General features: G+C 42.4%; 1 protein-coding gene and 1 pseudogene across 2 annotated transcripts in view; both read right to left on the minus strand.

Moving 5' to 3' along the window:
* Window positions 1-12,399, minus strand: part of RBP1 (retinol binding protein 1) — a 36,795-nt gene that overhangs the window by 17,248 nt on the left and 7,148 nt on the right. The window lies entirely within an intron of this gene.
* Window positions 942-4,043, minus strand: LOC310844487 (SRR1-like protein; annotated as a pseudogene). Its single transcript has 3 exons — window positions 3,990-4,043; window positions 2,707-3,211; window positions 942-1,999 (listed from the first exon to the last, which is right to left on the minus strand). The product of its transcript is annotated as an SRR1-like protein (transcript).

Below are 12,399 nucleotides of genomic sequence, written 5' to 3' on the forward strand. Positions count from 1 at the left end.
CACAATAAATGCAAATTACAGCAGTTATGATATTGCTTTCAATGCAGGTTAACTTTTAATTTCAGCAATTAGTAAAAACAAAACAAAGCTGCTGTCTAGATCATGTGTATTCCCCTTAGTGCAATTTGAGTAGGCCAGTAAGCTAAAGCCATATTGACTTAAGGTCGGGAATATGGATGTCTGCAGCTTACCGAAGTATTCATCAAAATAATTGCTTTATCAGAAAACAATGTATTTTTGCCTTATGATCTACATGCAAGAGCTTTGGAAACATTTATTTATAGAGCATCAATGCCGTACTTGCAGGTTAAGTACCACACCTGATCTATTTGACTGCTTAAAATATTGCACTTCTGGCTGAAAGACAACAATATGGAACAAAACAGTATGTCTCCCTGAGCAACAAAAGGCTACTCCCCTTAGCAGGTTTCATTTTGTAGCTTCTATCAAAAACCTGTTATTGGTTTCCCTTCCCATAGGGAAGTGCTGTATTTTTTTGAGTGTTTCTTCTTAGCAACATCCCCTAATAGCATCTTGATTTCATAATGAAGCCAATGTGTTTATCCGATTTCATGTACCTCCACACTGTCAATGTTTGTGTTCCATTTCTGGACTGTTTGATGCAAAATCCTGCACCTCGCTAAAACTACTTTCCTAGGTTTGGCCTCCTATTACAATATGTAATGGGTCCAAGAGACATCAAAAGTTTTATCATGTTTCTATGATTGAGATGGTTCACTACAATGACATTATTCACAACCATCATCTCTACCCAAGCTTAAGTGGGAACCTAAGAATGATTACAATTTACTTTTTGGGCTGCATCTCTCCATATGAACCAACCCAGACCCTGCAATCATGATCTGAGGCCCTTCTTCACAATTTCTCAGAAGACACCATTTCTCCACAAGAGTTCTGGATCTTTCTTTTTGCTTTCATTCTTTCAATGTGTGTTGCTTTTAATTAAAAACATTATTGGAAATACAAGGTTTGTGGAGAAGTTTGGTTTTCTGAGAAGTAGTAGCTGCATTAATCCTGAAGCAGCAGCTGGGAGTCTGAATGGCTCTCCCCCTTAATGAGGGAGCCCAGTCCTACTGGGCAGCTTGCCCTGCACCACCAGATCTCTGCCCCCTTTTCCATCCCATCCCATGAGGGAACTCTCATAGAAGGTACCAGACCAGAGCTGAACAGAGATGGTGGTGAAACCCAGAAGCAGATGCTTGGGTTTGCCCCATTGATCCTCCAAAGCTCTGCCACTCAGTGAGCAAGTGGGAGAGACACAAGGAGAGCTTTGGCATCTTGTGCATGCTGTACGTGTCTCGCTTGTCCCGTGGAGAAGCCATAGAGCAACACACAAATAGACAGTGTGGCTAGTCTTCTGCTTTGCGGGGAGGAGGGTAACTAACTTGACATTAACGTGAACTTCTTTGCAACACCAGAAGCAACTCAAGCCCCTCTTCAAAGAAGAAAACCCAAATCCAGCCCTGCACCTCCAATCCATAGCCTCTGGAATGGGAACAATTTCATTTCTTGTTTCTGATGATCTCTGGCTGATCCTCGTCTGGGTAAACTGGCTCCTCCTGGAGCTTCCAGATCTCTGGGGGAAGGTCCCTCAGTTTCTCCAGCGGAAAGCAGTGGACAGAGGTGTCGTTAAATATGTCCAAGTACTGAGGGTGAGAAGGAAGGGCTTCTTCATCTGTTGCTATTGAAACCTTTGCAATGTAACTGTAGTCCTTTTGGAATATCCTGCTCAGCACCCTGTCTTGAATGCCCTTGAAGCTGTCCCCTGTGATGACCAGTTGCTCCAGAGCAAGTTGTTATAGAGAGCTTTCCCACAGTGGACCATGTAGAAGATTATGGATGCAGTGTTTCCCCTCCTTGAGCAGCAGAAGGAGGAAGGCCAGCTGGTATAGCGTGTTCTCACTAGCAGAGAGCACGTGTTGCGGTTGGGAGAACAGGCCACCATTATGACTAGGCAAAATTTGGTGAGAACCCAAGCCTGTAAGGGTTAAATGGGTTGCTGGGGATTTTTGAGTGTTGCCAATTTGGAGGAGGGGTCAGAGTCTATAAATATAGGGGACAGACGAGAGGACGCCCTCTTGGCCATTTTGCATCGGATCACCCGCCCCCCTCCCTTTTATAGGGTGGTTCTTGGGTTCATTTGACCTTGCTATGCCTGTCATGGGGTCGTTCGCCTTTGAGCGGGGGCCTGGTAGGAATTTTGCCATTTGGCTGATTGGCTGTTGCCATTTAGTTTTTGCCTACTGCGTAGCAAATCGTCACAACTTGTAAGGTTGGCGGTTAGGCATTGGTTAAATTGGTGATTGGAGGGGTAAGGTGCCTATCCCTCCAAATGATGCGAATGGGAATTCCGTTAAAGGAATCCAGGGGCTTGCCATTCTTTCGTCCTTGTCCGTGGTGCCGGGCTTGGGCCGTGCAAGCCCCACCGGAACATGAGGGTGAGCGGTGTTGGACTGATTCCCAGCCTCATTTCTCTCCCAATACTTGTTTCCCACGCTGGCTTCCGAGGTGCCCGGAAGTGCCAGCTCTGTCCTTGGGGGCAAGGACAGATAGTCATAACCAATGCCTAAGCAACCACTCACATTTTCTGTATTTTAATAAAGTTGTGGCCAAAATTATGCCGAAAACCTTAAACAAAAAATTAACGTGTGATGTGTGAATTTTGGGGGGGTGGTACTGTGGAACTCAACACGCAACGCGCTTGGACGCAAGAGGAGAAGTTCCCAATGCCATAAAAACATGCACTGCAAGCCCTGGGCTCTGCTGCGGCTGGGCTCCTCCAGCAGCCAGGATCTGGGCTCAAGAACTGACTCAGCTGGTGGTGTGAGCTTCAGCTTCTCGAAGGCAGAGAGGGCCTTCTCCATGGAAGGCCTGGTTGCCCCCTTCCCTGCTGCTGGGTGTTTGGGGAGGGATTTTAAGATGGTTTCGAGGCTTGAATCCCAGAATTCTGAGCTCTGCAGTTCTGAACACGCCTCCCGCAGCCACAGACTCTGCCTTTCTCCTGCCTCATCAGGGCTCTCGGGCTCTCTGCTGCTCCGCTCATCTCTCCGTTGCTGGCGCCTCCGCCTCCTGCTCTCACCCCAGAATGGTCCTTTTCTGAAGTGGCTCCCCATTTCTGGAATGTTCTCCCCAGAGAGGCTTGCCTGGAACCTTCATTACATATTTTTAGGAGCCAGGTGAAAAAGTTTCTCTATAACCTGAACATCCTATGGCATTTTAAATATGCTTATGGGAGGGAGTTATTGGTTCATCTTATTATGTATTCTCATTTTGTATTTTTATGTTGTGAGCCACCCTGTTATCTTCAGATGATGTGAAGGAAGATATACAAATTTCAACAAAAACAACAATTACTACTTTCCTCTTGCCTTCCTGTAGTCATTAAACTCTGTCTAAATGTCAATTGCCATGCTACCTTTTTACAGCTAGATAAGAGGATTCCTTTTTTGTTGACATACCTGTAATATCTCTTGGTGAAATTATAGCAAGGGAAGTCTCACAAGCCGGTACAAAATCAGCTTGCTTAAAATCCTTGATCTCAGGGGCAAGTTACCTTATGGAACGGTAATTACTTTTTGTTTAGGTTCGTTTATATGCCATTCACGTATCACCTACTTTCCTTAAGCACACATTTTGATATCTGAAAAAGCGTTTAGGTTTAGTTAAAGATAAATTTTACAAAAAAATAAGTTTGTGATGGATTTCTTAGTTTTATATGTTGTGAGCTGGCCTCCAAAAATTCTCCTCACAAGTTTACAGTTTTGCACAATTCACAAATGTTAGAAGTTTAAATGCTGTAACATCACCATTTTTATACTGTGTAACTGCTCTGGCTTCTGATCCCAATCCTGGATGTCCCATTTTGGCTCCCATGCTCAAAGATGCACTTTTTTTTTGGTTCCACACCGGGGTGCGAATTAGTTTACTCACACCAGAGTGTGGGACCAAAAAATGGAAGTAAAGCTTACCTTGCCCTGCATGTTACCACTCTTCCTCCTTCCGCTGTGGCTTTCCACCGACATACCTGCAGAAGTGTTGTTAGCTTCCAGAAGTACATTGGCTTGCTGTGGCGGGTGAAAGTGTGAGGGAGGGAGCCAAGTGGGAGAGCATAAATGAGAGGGGATGCAGCCTCCGTTGAGGCCCTGTCCCAATTTCCCTCACTCCAATGTTGGAAGATATCCATTTGAATTATTTCTACTTTTTAACATATCCCCATTTGCTCTTAATAACAGTCAACCTCTTCCTAATGCAAAACCATGTTCCGCGTCAACTACAACACTAAGCAGGTGATGTGGTGAATGACAGAAACCACTAAACAATAAAAACGTTGACAAATGTGGAGAGAAAATTCTACAAGGCAACCTTCTGAGAAAAAAAGTAAAATATCAGATGTCAGAAAAACAAAATATTCTGAGAAATTTCTGCTTATCTGTAGCCTCTTTTAGACCCTTAATCTATGAATTCCATAAAGAAACGTTGCTTTCAGTAATGAAGATTTGTCTTGATGGAATGGAATAAATGGGTGCATTTTATCTTCCAGCAACAGTGTACTTGCTTTCAAATGTGCATGGAAACTGTAGAGGAAATTCAGTCTCCAATTCGACAAAAATGCAAACATAACCAAACGGTTATGCTCATAATTGCTCAAGTGTGGCTGCCCTCATGAGTTCTCCAAAATACAGCCTTAGGATTGGATGACCTGAACTGTAATACGACTGAGTTGAGTTGGTAAGAAAAGCAATTTCTTCATATGTTCTATTTTCTAACATTATGGTCCATTTTTTTCCCTACCTCCCTGAGGCAAATCTAAAGGCTCTGAAAAAGTGACGGCACAGGTCTTAAACAGTCAAAAAGTGTTTCCAGGGCAAATTGTACAATAATGCCAATGACTCATGCCCCCCCCCCAAGCAGTTCTTGAGGTAACATCCTCACTGCTGTTTATGGCAAACAAAATAAATAAAAATCAAGTCAACAGTAAAGCTTGACATCGGAGATTGCATTCTTTCAACACAGCTATTGATTTGCCTTAATTTAATAACATCCTCTATCTTTGAAGGGTCAGAGAAAGTAACAGCGATAAAACAAAATACAAAAATGCAACGTCAGAATTAAAACACCCTCATGGCTGTTAAAAGTCAGGCAAATATGAATGTATTGCAGCACTTTTGGGTAATGTTCAGGCTCAGACTCTGGTGAATCTCCAAGGGAAAGGAGAACTGTGAGCATTGAAAGGAAACAACTTTTTTTTTATTTAAAAAATCCCAATATGGCCAATTTTATGGTTTTCTTTTCCTTGTGCACAGGCTATTTTGCACTGGTAGAATTCCTTGTGTTCACACCCTTAGCCATAAAGTAGCCAAGTTTGCAGGTTTAATCCCCATACAGGCCACCTGCATATTCCTGCATTGCAAGGGGTCAGACTAGATGACCCTTGGTACACCTTCCAACTCTACAATTTTAAGACTCTATGATCCTAAGTTAATTTTCCCTCTATTTTTCCCTAACTTGTCACTATCATCACAGGCATGCTGCTCTCGAACCCACTAATTATACCTGTAATAGAAGTCTGGCGGGTATGTGTTGCTTTATTGTGGTTGATGCTGTGCCATAAATTCTAGCACCCTGAAATACTTCTGTACTCCCTACGGATTGCCAAAACTTTCTGCACAACTTTAATAGGTCAATTAAATGCTGCCACTTGGAAAACACAAGTGTGGGGGATATGCCACATGGCACCCTATTTACACAAGTTGCTCTGTATGCACTTCCTGCACGTGTTTGCAAACTGCATATAAAGAGGGGTCCAGATAGGGAAGGCACATAACACTTTATGCGCGCTAATTCTGCCAGCTAGGATTGCCAGCAATATATCTGCTTGCTGTATTTTCCAATAAGCTTGGGAAACAAGGCTAAATTGTTGCCACATCAAGTCACAGACCTGAGCTTGAAAATAACTTGTTCTTTAAATGAGGGAAGAAAGCAGTGGAGAAGCTAAACTTCAGCCATTGATAAAGGATCGATACACAGGGGTGGGTGGGAAGGCAGAAATCCCATTGTATGGTGAAGCAGATAATTAATTATAAGACAAATGCATCATATAAAATTGTACGCTAGGCTGAGCAGTTCATGTGCGTCTCAAATTAGCCATTCTATTGAATGCCGTTTTCCTTTACTCTTTATCCTTTGCATAAATTGCTTTTCCTTATTGTAATGAAAGAGTTGAGGCATTTTTAAAACATGGATTGCTTACTGTGCAGCCTTGAGAGGAATAAAGAGCCAGATTATAGTGCTTAGCTGGTGTGAGCAAGGGCAGGGATCAATTTTAAGCCCATTGTCATTTAATTTATTTGTAATGGTTCATGATTTACCCAGCGCATGTATTAGTGCCTATACAAAAATGGCATTATTATTTATACATATTTAAAATCCATCCACTTCTCATTAAAGACAGGAAGGAAGCAACAGCTTTGTGTACCAAGTTTTCAAGCAATTTATTCTCTTCTCACAGTTTTCAGCGATTCAAGATTAAATTAATCCAGTCACTGTACAAGCCAAAACAGCTTTGGGTCTCATTTTAGTTGACACACCACCATAGGCATTAAGCCCAGATGCCTCATCAATTCAGGGGAAGAGCTGCTCTTCAACTCAATTTAATATTTCTACACCATCCTTCATGGTATAAACCTCATTCTGGAATCTAGCATAGAATATTTCCCAGGATTATGTGTTCAGGTCCCCCAGAGCTCTTTTCAAGTACAAAACAGGATTGGGATATGCTCTTGTAACTCCAGGCTAGAGAATTTAGGCCTTGTGCCTGTGCTTGTGGACACAGAAAAGCACAACAGCCTTCCTGAGTTAAATTCTAATGGAGGAAACTGCCCATGCTCATAGACCAAAACAACAGCCCCATCCTTGGAAACAGGTTTTTATTTCCCTACCTGACACAGCCCCATCCTGAAGAGCTAGCTTCTAATCATAGCACAGAATCATAGCACTGTAGAGTTGGAAGGGACCCTGAGGATCATCTAGTCCAACCCCCTGCAACGCAGGAATATGCAGCTGGTCCATACAGGGATCGAACCTGCAACCTTGGTGTTATCAGCACCATGGTCTAACCAACTGAGCTATCCAGGCTCATCTGCTTAAAAACAAGAGGCAAAAGTAAGAAGATGCGTCAAGACACTAAAGGAGTTTAAATGAGAAGCTCTGAACTAGAACAGTACCAAAGTTTTGTTCATTATCATTTCAGCAGACATCAGGAATTGCTGAGGGCACCAGAACTTTAAACAGCTATTGCTTCACCATGAAGGGTAAGGAACAGGTTTCCTGACATCTGTGACATCATGATCACAATCTCATTGCCATACAGAAGGAGGCTGACTGGCTTAGAGGGGCAATGTGACAGGGTAGAGAGGAACAAGGAAAAGGAAAGTCATTCCTCAAATGCCTTCTTGTCTCAGGCTTAGTGGATTTTGCCTTCAGCAATAAGGAGTATGGAACTTGTGCATTAAAAAAGTTCATACCCCATTTCCACTTACTTTTACAAGAAATCAATATTCACAACACTGATAGAAGAAAATATGAGCTTTACTCCTTTTTGGAAAGAAGTTTGCCCATATCAAGCTAGTAGACAAGTGAAACAAAAAAATCTGGTTTTGTGCAAATGGACATAAAGGTTTTAAAAAACCCCAACCCTCAAAGCCACAGAATTAAGGTGCAGGAGACCCAGAGGAAAATGTGATTCGCTCCCAAGTCTATTGGTAAGGCATCTGCCAGAGACATTTTGGCCTGCCTAATGATTTCTTTAAAAACTTCCAGAGGAGATTCCATCATTTATCTATGCAGCTTATTCCAGTGCTGATTAGATGAACTGCCGTAATAGGATATTGTTCTTAATGGATAGAGGAAAAGCATTTTCAGCATGATAGTCATTTTCAGCTTCAAAAAAGACTTCTGTTTTCCATCAACCAAAGCCATTGCTTTGCCTAGTCTAACTCCAGGCTCTTTCATTCACCAGCTTCTGCTATACCATACTGTGCTAGTAAGATACTGGGTGGGCATTTTCAAACTGTACATTTAAGTCCTATGTTTATTGTTGCAGTCACTTAGAAATAACCTTAACATAGTCAGGATACTAGGGACGCGGGTGGTGCTGAGAGCCACAGAGCCTAGGACTTGCTGATCAGAAGGTCGGCAGTTCGACCTCCTGTTGCTCGGTCCCAGCTCCTGCCAACCTAGTAGTTCGAAAGCATGTCAAAGTGCAAGCAGATAAATAGGTACCGCTCTGGCGGGAAGGTAAACAGTGTTTCCGTGCGCTGTTCTGGTTTGCCAGAAGCGGCTTAGTCATGCTGGCCACATGACCCAGAAGCTGTATGCCGGTTCCCTCGGCCAATAAAGCAAGATGAGCGCCACAACCCGAGTCGGCCACGACTAGACCTAATGGTCAGGGGTCCCTTTACCTTTAGTCAGGATACTAAAACAGGTGGGGGAGGGCGACTCATGAAGACCTGTTGGATCAGGCCAATGGCCCATCTAGTCTAGCATCCTGTTCTCACAGTGGCCAAACAGATGCCTTTGTGACACCCACAAGTAGGATTTGAGCATAAGAGCACTCTTCTCTCCTGCAGTTTCCAGCAACTAGTATTCAGAATCATCACCGCCTTTGACCGTGGAGGCAGAGCATGGCCACCACAATTAGTAGCCTTTACCTCCATGCTGTTATCTAATCCTCTTTCAAATCCATGAGGTTTCAGAGGCTGACAACCATGCTTACATCTTAATAAATTGAACAATAAAGGCTATCTCTAACACAACAGCTTCCGTTCTGAGTTTACTAAAGCCAGCTGATTATATATATTGTTCCAGTCACACAGAGGGCCCCCTCACCAGCCCTACAAGATCCTCAAGGTTGCAGACTCTAGCTTGGAGCTCTCCAGGCAAAAGTGGCTTTATATTGGTACATGGTGTCCACTGGGAAGCAGTTTTCGGTGACATCCACATGGGGGTCTTTAACCTATGAACTCCTTACTGAGGTGGTCCCCTCAAAAAGAAAATAAAGAAAACAAGAGCAGTACTCTTCTCCAGAATGGGACTTGCTTCTTCCAAGACAGAAAGAACATTTAGTTATGCTTGCTGATGTAGAACAGATTAGCAATGACTAATTCCTCTTACTCAGTGCTGTAACACCGTGCGCAAGGCTGTGGCTACATACTTGTAATAAGCTTCTTGCTTTATGCAACATCACAAAAGGCTGCGGTTTGATCCCAGGCCCATGGAATTCATAAAGAAGTCTACCAAGGATGCAGGTGAGGGCACAGGAAAAAAAAAACAGGTGGGTAGCTGAGCATGGAAGCTGTTGCAGTGATTGCATTGTTTACCTTGCATGATCTGCTGTTACCTCTCACTTTCCGTAAGCAGCTTGTCCAGCTTTCACGAGAAAAAAAAGCATGTCTTTTGACTGGCATTAAGGTTTGTGTAACAGCACTGCTGATCAAATGCCAAGAGACTGAGCCAGGGTTTTAGGTGCCTGTACTGTACCATCGTGTTAACATATTTATATTGATCCTCAGTGACTACTCTCGTATCTTAAGAGCCTGCAGACACCATTTTAATGAGTAAAGTTGATGTCGGGTGAATGGATACACACCAACCATCATCACCACAGTTGTAAACTTTCTTTTTCATTCAACTTAAAAGCATTACTCCGTTAAGAGATGAATTTATTCTTTAAAAGAAATTAGAATTTTAAACCATATTTTAACCCTAAGGCATTCCTCTTGAAGAAGGAGGGAAGCATTCAAGTAAGCAACCACTAGCCCTTAACTCAGATGACACATATGGGGCATTTTACTGAACGATAAAAACATGTTCACATGAAGAGAGTAATTGGGAATTAAAATTGCTTGGTTTAACTGGTTAATCAATCCTTCTTATCAGTTAGAAGCCAGGTTCATGCTTCATGCTTCCTCCACACCATTGGTGGCAATGTCTAACAGTGTGCGGATGGCTGAGATGTGGTTTCTGATGGCTATGGGAAATTTCTCCACATTAGCACACAAGCTAACCCTGCATGCATCCGTATCCCCTTAAGCAACTGTATATAGCACAGGTGAGTTTCCTGAAGTCTCCAATCTCATTTTATGCACCCACTGACTACTACTGAAGCTGCCCTGTTCTTCCACCCCATCCAGGTTCCTTCCCTCCTGTTAATTTACACTTTATTTCACACCACTGCTGTTAGAAGTACCTCCCCCCACCCTTTCTATGTGGTTTCAAAATAACTGGAATGGGCGGTATTGTATTTCACAAAATAAATGGCTTTTTGAAAACATTCTTGGCTTGGAAAAAGAAGGCCCTCCCGCATAGTTGCCCAAAGACGAATTAGAAGGCTTCTGTGCGCTCTTGCTCTGTGTATAGTGTTATGGTCAGAAATAAATTACTTTCACTTGTTTTCCAGAAAAGTAGCTGTATCTGTTGTACTTCTTTTTTAAAAAAACCACCTCTATATTTAATTGAGAATAATCCCATCAGTCCCAGTGGGGTTGATTTCTGATTAGACCTGCATAAAAGGAGGAATTTAATCTGAAATAGCCATGGTAAAAATGGAGGCAGGGTGGCCTTCCAGATGTGTAAATCCAGATCATTTGTTTCTAACGCCACCCATAACTAGCTACTGGCTCTGCCCATCACCAACAAGCAGCCCTCATCAGATTATTCCCGAGGGAATGTGGCCCAATGAAGGAAAAAAGGTTGACCATAACAAATCTTTTCAAGTACAGTAGATCAACAGAATAATAGAATCATAGATTTGTATAGTTGGAAGGGACCCCAAGGGTCATCTAGATCAAACCTCTGCAATACAGGAATCGCAACTAAAGCATCCATGGTTGATGGCTATACAACCTCTGCGTAAAAACATCCACCACATTTCATGGGAGTCAATTCCACTGTCAAACAGCCTGTTAGCATCAGAAAGTTATACCTGATGTTTAGTCAGAATTTCCTTTCGTCTAACTTGAATCCATTGGTTCAGGTCCTACCCTCTGGAGCACCAAAAAGCAATAAAATCTAAGAGGGCATGAGTATGAACTAAGGGTGTTTTCCAAACGAAGCTCATCCCAAAATAGCAACAATCAATCTCAAATTGTGTAATTAAAGATGATTTGGTGCTCTTATGTAACAAACCTGCCCCGCCCCCAGATCGGACTACTTGCAATAAGGAAAGCGATGGGGAAATGCACTGGAAAGTATGGAGTGACAATTTGCTTGATACAACATCGTATAACCTCCCCAGAAATAAATCAGAATGAATACTCGATAAAGAGCCAAGATTGCACAAAGCTTGCTGGGGGGGTTAGACAAACAAATCAGGATGGATGCTCCATAAACAGGTCATCTGGAAGCAACCAAACTTACTCAGCAAGCACAGCAACCAAGGATTTCCACTTTAAAAATATATAAATGTAATGGCACGATGGCATGTTCTTCCTATGTGCAAACCCTTCAAGGTTCTGACCACACGATGGCATGTTCTTCCTATGTGCAAACCCTTCAAGGTTCTGACCACCCTCCAAACAAAATAAAGATGAATTTTTTAATCCCATGATTCAGCTGGACAACCTTCATATCCAAATTCTCTTAAGTGTTAATGAGCCTGACTTCATGCTGTTTTACTCTAATGGTCTCACAAAGTCGGTCATGATATACTAAGGACTGTAACTGGAGTTTCATTTTCCCTATGCTCCCTCTATTAGTGATCAAGTTGTATTGTGGTATTTCTCTCTTTTTTTGTCATGAGCATTTTCAAAATGACATTTCATGTTCAAAAAGACCAGACATTTAATTGACTTTTTTTTTAAAAAAATGTTGGGCTAGTTACTAACCCATATCTTCCCTTGCAAGCTCTTGCTATACTTGCTTCATGCTGGTTCTGCACAGTAGCTACATTTTCTCTTCTAATTCATCATTCCTAAAACTGATTTCTGATTCTGGAAGCAATTAGGAGTCATGTTATTGCTTTCCTGTCTAAGGAAATGGCTGGATAATATTGTCCTCATTAAGGGCCTAGCCACACTACCATTGGATCTGTGGTGAACATGGTAAGTGACTGAAAAGGCTGCATGTAGTGCTTTCAACTCACAGCAAACTGGTTGTATCCACCATGGGCAATATCACAGCAAAAGATTCAACACTCATGATGAATCAAAACCTAGGCACAGCATTATATCCATAGACTAAGAGGCATAATGTACAGGCTTTTTCTATGGTCATCCTGTGCCTTCATGGTCATGTGACTATATCCTAAATCCCAGTAGATTGTAGTCTTGCTAATAATTCCTGTTTTGAGCTAGTGGTATATTTTCACAGAATTACCTGAAC

This window comes from Podarcis gaigeae (genome assembly GCF_964106915.1).
Source record: "Podarcis gaigeae genome assembly, chromosome: 5".
In the NCBI taxonomy this organism is placed as follows: domain Eukaryota; kingdom Metazoa; phylum Chordata; class Lepidosauria; order Squamata; family Lacertidae; genus Podarcis; species Podarcis gaigeae.